General features: G+C 40.3%; 1 pseudogene; it reads left to right on the top strand.

The window, feature by feature from the left end:
- The first annotated feature begins 3,504 nt into the window (after positions 1–3,504).
- On the top strand, positions 3,505–5,433 carry LOC126956188 (T-complex protein 1 subunit alpha-like; annotated as a pseudogene).
- Positions 5,434–6,971: the final 1,538 nt, after the last annotated feature.

The raw sequence follows: 6,971 nt of genomic DNA, 5'->3' as shown, positions 1-6,971 counted from the left end.
TGTGGAAGTTTCAATAATTTGTTTGAGGGCACACAACTAATAAATGGCAGAGTCTAAAGTTTAAACCTATCTTTTCACTTTTCTTCAAAGTCCTTAGTTACTACACTGTGATGCTTCTCCTCCCACAAAAAGGAAAGAATAAAACAAAAAATAGTGTCATAAAGAATCATAAAGAAGGCTGACTTGCCTTCCTTTTTAGGAGGCCTGGAAAACATCCAGTGTGAGGGTATACAGATAGAGGAGGTCTGAGAAGACAAAGAGTTGAGATATCTGTGACTTTTACTTGAATGTTAGCAGGCTTGTGGCCATGGCCTTAATGAAAGTGAAAAAGAGAAAATGGAAAGATGGAGGCATTTAAATGAAAACACATTCCCAGAATATTGCTCGGGACAAAGATGTTTTGCTATGGTCTTCATGGACAAGGTTGTTGTTCACTACCATTCCAGCAGACTCATCAGCAAGGCTAGTGGAAGAACAAAGGCAATGATGCTTCAACAGGTCAACTTAAAACAAGGGCTAGAACCCAAGTGGACTTACAGTTAGGAAGAAGTGGGGTGGGTGGACTGACCACATAATAACCTAGGTATACTGTGTGGAATACATGTTTGTCCCAGTTTTAATTAAGGATCTGATTGAAATAATTGGCTTTTAGATATTTGAAGTTTGGTTGGACGGAAATGGAAATTCCCAAAGTTTTGCCATTAATTAACACGGCAAAGTACTTTGAGAACATAGCTTCTCTCTGGCTTTTAAGGTCAAAATTCTTCTTGCCTTATTATTGCCAAAAGAGTCCGTTAGGTAAGGGAAAATAGCAAAAGTAATAAGAGGTCATTGCTATATTAATTGTGATTTTTCTAATAATTTGTTTAAAAATAAATGTAAGTAACTGGCAAAATAAAAAAAGAGTTCGTGTCTGTCTGCCTGGTGTAAATAATACATTGTATTGTTTCTGTGGGTTGTGAATAAACAGTTCAGTACCTTTTCAGTACCAATGATTAAGGAGCTGCATAAGAGCCCATAATGCCAAGATGTAAAAGCTTAGACCAGAAAAACCTATATTTAAATGTTATAATGATTAGGAATCATTCATTCAAAACCAAGACAAAGGCAGGCTTTGCCATCCTCACTGTCATTCTTGTGGAAGTGAAAATTGCTTCCTAAATTAAACAAAGTAGTTTATTTGCAGAGACATGTTGAAACCAAACACATAAATAAGGAACAAATGCTTTAATGATGTTTCTTTCCTTTTGGAAGTTGGAAATTGTATTAGTTTAGTAGGACTCATGTGACATATTACCAGAAACTTGGTGCCTTCCAACGATGGAAATTTATTCTCTCACAGTTTTGAAATCAAGTTATTGGCAGGGCCGTGCTTTCACTGGAGGCTCTAAGGGAGGATTCTCCCTTGCCCTTCTCCTACCTTCTGGTGGCTGCTGACAATTCTTGGTGTTCCTTGGCCTTTAGATGAAATCAGTCTCTGCCTTGACTGTCACATGGCCATCTCTTTATATGCCTCTGTCTTTGTGTCCCAGTTTCCATTCTGTCATGAGAATACTCATCATTGTATTAGGGCCCACCTTAATACAGTACGACCTCACCTTAACGTGATTCATCTGCAGAGACCCTATTTCCAAAAACTGTCATCTTCATAGACACCAAAGATTATCACTTCAGCATATGTTTTGGTGGACACAATTCAACCCAGTACAGAAATTCAGTGGAAATATTATACTATTAGTTATTTACATAATTCTGTGGTCTAGATCCCAAAAGTATGACTCTGCTTTTTGTGTATTTCCATTCTCATCAGTTTTTTCTCTCAGGTACCCTGAAACAAGTGTCCCCTCATCCTCTAGTTTTTACAAAGAAAAAACAAAGAATCAGAGAAATCTTGGACCAAGAGCAGCATATTAACATCTGGGGCCTAGAGTCTAGTCAAAAATACAGAAATCTTAGTAGTCATTTTAACAGAGAGAATTTAAGGAATTGGGAGCTGAAAAGGCAAAAAAAGAAGCATGGAGGTGACCCAGATCTAGTAAATGCCGGAGGAACAAAGTGAAGTGGTTGGAACAGGTACTTGGGAAAGGGGTTTAACAGAGCTGGGACTCAGACCCCTGTTGAATGTAACATGGGGCCGTCAGTGCTGGTGTCTCTAAAGGGTACAATGAGGCTAGTTATATGAGTGTGGAAAAATGGGAAGCCAGATCCAGTGCCACTGCTCAGATGAACTGCTTTGCTGTGGTGAACCTGGTGGGAGCAGCGAGCACATAGCAAGGAACACATATCTTTTCCTTCTGCCTACCCTCAGCATCCCTTCTGTGTACCTTCTTTAGGTAGAGCTGAACTAGGAGACATCCAGCAAAGGGGAGACAATGGTTGAAAGAGTCCCAGAACCAGCATCACAATTCAAATGTGGAAAGCTGGGGTTAGAGCTGAAAGATATATCTCAATAATCAGCAGATGCAAATTTACAGGGCCAGATTTTCAGATTGGAAAGATTAAGTCACACTGGAAGCTGGTAGAAAGAGGGGAAATGGGGAAACTAATAAGAACTGGAGAGAAACATGCAGAGGAATTGGGAAAGGGAAGAAAGACTGACTTTTCAGGAAGTATATTAGAATGGATAAAGTCGATCGATCACCAACATCAAATGTTTTTAAACCCTAAACTGAGAGTTTTATTTTTATTTTCTATTTTCTATTTTTTATTTATTTTTATTTCTTAGAGACAGAGTCTCACTCTGTTGCCCAGGCTGGAATGCAGTGGAGCGATCATAGCGCATTGTAACCTCCAACTTCAGGAATTGAGAGTTTTGAATTTAAACCCTTTGGATGGAGTTGAGAACATGAAGAGGAAAGTCTTGTCTTCTATTCAAGAAGGAAACAAACAGATCCAGGTGGAATTTCTTTCATGACCTGGGACAGCTGCTGTGTATAAATTCCACAAGTAGGGGACCACTACTATTAACTGTTATATGCTGATGTACTACGTACTGAGGGGAATACAAAACAAATAGCACATGTACAATCAATTGATGTAGAAATCAATCAATGCATTACTACTTCAGAGAACAAACAGACTGCATCCCATATTGCAGTGTTTCTCAATCTTTTTTTTTTCCATCATTACCCCCCTAAGGAACTTTCAGACTTCTTCCCCCCTATTTATTCCCTCCTCCCATAAAATGTTGATACTGTGGATATATTGCACATCTCTTTATACATTGGTCCTTTGGGGAATCATGAAGCATTGCAATGTCTTAGTTTCCCCCCTCCCATGCCCTCCAAAAACAAATTTTTGCCCAAGTTAAAAATTCACACTAGCCTTCCTGCCACGTCCCGCGGCCAGGTGTGGGGGAAGTGGGGAAGCTGGGAAGCTGGTGGAGCGGTGTTACCCAGCAGTCCCTGCAGTGTCGCTCGGGTCGGCTCCACGCATCACTGCTGTGGTCGCTGGTTGGCTGAGGTGCATGGTGTGTGTGAGTGGAAGTTGACGTATACCCGTGCGATGAAGATAGAGAGGCCTTTGTCCATGTTCGGGGACCGAGACCGCAGCCCTGGGGAGGTGATCCGCTCCCAGAACATTATGGCTTAAGCTTCAATTGCCAATACTGTGAAAAGTTCTCTTGGTCCAACTGGCTTGGATAAAATGTTGGTGACGTAACCATTACTAATGATGGTGCAGCCATCCTGAAGTTACTGGAGGTAGAACAACCCTGCAGCTAAAGTTCTTTGTGAGCTGACTGACCTGCAAGACAAAGAAGTTGGAGATGGAACTACCTCAGTGGGAAGCCCTGTGTTACATCAGTTAAAACCTAATTATTAACACAGATGAACTGGGAAGAGATTGCCTGATTAATGCCACTGAGACATGGATGTCTTCCAAAATCATTGGAATAAATGGTGATTTCTTTACTAATATAGTAGTAGATGTTTTACTTGTTATTACATACACAGATATTAAGAGGCCAGCCTCGCTATCCAGTCAATTCTGCTAATATTCTGAAAGCCCATGCAAGAAGTCAGATGGAGAGTATGCTGATCAGTGGCTATGCACTCAGCTGTGTGGTGGGATCCCAGGACATGCCCAGAAGAATTTTTAATGCAAAAATTGCTTGCCTTAACTTTAGCCTGTAAAAAACAAAAATGAAGCTTTGTGATATGGTCTGGCTCTGTGTCCCCACCCAAATCTCACATAGAATTGCAATCCAAATTGTAATTCCCACGTGTTGGGGGAGGGACTCCATGCTGTTCTCATGATAGTGAGTTCTGACAAGATCTGATGGTTTTATAAGGAGCTGTTCCCCTTTTCCCTCTGCACTTCTCCCTTTCTGCTGCCATGTGAAGAAGGACATGTTTCCTTCCTCTTCAGCCAGGATTGTAAGTTCCTGAGGCCTCCCAAACCCTGTAAAACTGTGAGTCAATTAAACCTCTTTCCTTTATTAATTACCCAGTCTGGGCAGTTCTTTATAACAGTATGAGAATGGACTAATATACTTGATGTACAGTTGGTCATTACAGACCCTGAAAAACTGGACCAAATTAGACAGAGAGAATCAGATATTATCAAGGAGAGAATTCCGAAGATCCTGGCAACTGATGCCAATATTATTCTAATAGCTGGTGGAATTGATGATATGTGTCAAAGTAATTTGTAGAGGCTGGGGCTATGGCAACTAGAAGAGCTCTAAAAAGGGACCTTAAATGCATTGCTAAAGCTTCCGGAGGGACTATTCTGTCAATCTTGGCCAATTTGAAAGGTGAAGAAACTTTTGAAACTGCAATGTTGGCACATATGGAAGAAGTGGTACAGGAAAGAATTTGTGATGATAAGCTGATCTTAATCAAAACCAGTAAGGCTTGTACATCTGCATCAATTATCTTACGTGGGGCAAATGATTTCATATGTGATGAGATGGAGCACTCTACATGATGCTCTTTGCGTAGTGAACAAAGTTTTGGAGTCAAAATCCATGATGTTAGCTGGGAGTGCTGTAGAAGCAGCCTTTTCCATATACCCTGAAAACTATGAAACCAGCATGGGGTCTCAGGAACAGCTTGCTATTGCAGAGTTTGCAAGAACTCTTCTTTTTATTCCTAATACACTGAGAGTTAATGCTGCCCAGAACTCCACAGATCTGGTTGCACAGTTTAAGAGCTTTTCATAATGAGGCTCAAGTTAACCCAGAACATAAAAATCTAAAATAAATTGGTCTTGATTTGAGGAACAGTAAACCTAGATACAACAAACAAGCAAGGGTGTTTGAACCAACTATAGTTAAAGAGTTTGAAATTTGCAATAGAAGCCGCAGTTACCATTCTTCAAATTGATGATCTTATTAAATTATACCCAGAAAATAAACATGTTAAACATGGAGGTTGTGAAGATGCTTCTCATAACCGGGGCCCTTGGTGTTCTGAAGCCCTTGATAACTGATCTGATGTCTCTTTTATTTATAACAATGTTAGATGCAATTTTCTTGTACCTTGAATTCAGTATTATACATTAAAGTATAGCAAGCTGTCAAAAAAAATTTAGAGTGGTGCCTCACCCAGATTTTCTTCACTGGTTGTTCCCCTGTCCCCTAGCTGCTCTGAGAATGATTCTAGGAGAATTCTGTAGAGGATTGCCTTAGGTCAAAGGAAACTATCTCAATCAAAGTGTTTATACCGTGGGTTCCCACCAAAACCAGTGACCCATAACTCACTGACAGTAGGACACGAAAGGTTGACCCCTGCTCAAGGAAGAAACAGCTCTGTGATAAAATTCATATTCAGCAGCACCCTGTGGGATAAAGTAGAAGCTAATCTCTAGGTAGGACCACATATTTGCTTACCTTTCCTCTCTTGTTCTGTCTTGCATCCTTCCTTAACTCCTCTTACTCCTCGTCTGTAGAGAGCATACCCTTATTAAATTAGTTTTACAAGAATCTCAATGTTAGATGCTACGTTTGAAAACCTGAGTTAAGACACACCACTAGTGACTAGAGTCACTAGGAGGTTTCACAAAGAAGCTTCATCTTAAAGGAAAAGTGGAAGCTAGGTGAAAAGGAAGGAGTGAATCAAGTATGTGGGCAATCACAATGAGCAAAGACGTGGAATGTATTAGAGATGGTGAAAAGATTGGCTTGGCTAAAGCAGAATATTAGTAACGTAGTCTGAGGCTATTTCAGAGCTTGGCTATTCTCTCTGTTGCAGGGAGGTTAGGTAATTGAAGAGTTTTCTGAAGAAAGCAAGCAGTTCATTAACATCAGGGAATGACTTACTGCATTCCTGCCTGCTCACGTCAGGATGGGAAGGTCAGGTAGACACACACGGATAGTCCAAGGGTGATGAAGTGTATTGTAACAAAATTCAAGATTGTGTGGTTCACCTAGGACAGAAGCTTATAGAGAAAGAAGTGACTGGTGTGGTTAGTGATCATCCAGATCCTGAGTAATAGAAGAGGGCAAAGTAGAGATTTAACATAGAATTTGAAATTTGATGCCATTTATAATAATAATTGATATTACTGCATTAAAGCTGCTGCATTATAGTGGAATTAGGTGAAAAGGGGATAGCTGTATAAGACAACCTTTTCAAGAATTTGTCTTCGGAGAACTGACATTTCCGGAAGAGCTAGCCCAGAGTTTATCAGATGCTCTTCTTTTGGACAAATGAGCTTCCTGGTGAGTTTCATTCTGCTTTTTGACAGAAAAATCAAACTGCAGCTCACAGATTTAAGAAAAGACCAATGAGGGATCTTCAGTGAGAATCTCTGTGGATCCATTCATTTTGTGACTATACCTGAATATTTGTGAAATACCTGTTATGAACTATTATGAGTTAGACATTCTGCTGGGTACTGGGCAGACAATAAGACAGACTTGGACTTCAGGAAGCCTACAGCCTGATGGACAGCTACACACAATGATTTTTTATCTTTGAAAGGAAAGTGACAGAAGTTTGAGATCGTTGCCCAGGTTCATGATGCAG

The sequence above is a fragment of the Macaca thibetana genome, chromosome 6 (genome assembly GCF_024542745.1).
Source record: "Macaca thibetana thibetana isolate TM-01 chromosome 6, ASM2454274v1, whole genome shotgun sequence".
NCBI classification, from domain to species: Eukaryota; Metazoa; Chordata; class Mammalia; order Primates; family Cercopithecidae; genus Macaca; species Macaca thibetana.
This window is presented reverse-complemented; position numbering and strand designations above follow the sequence as displayed.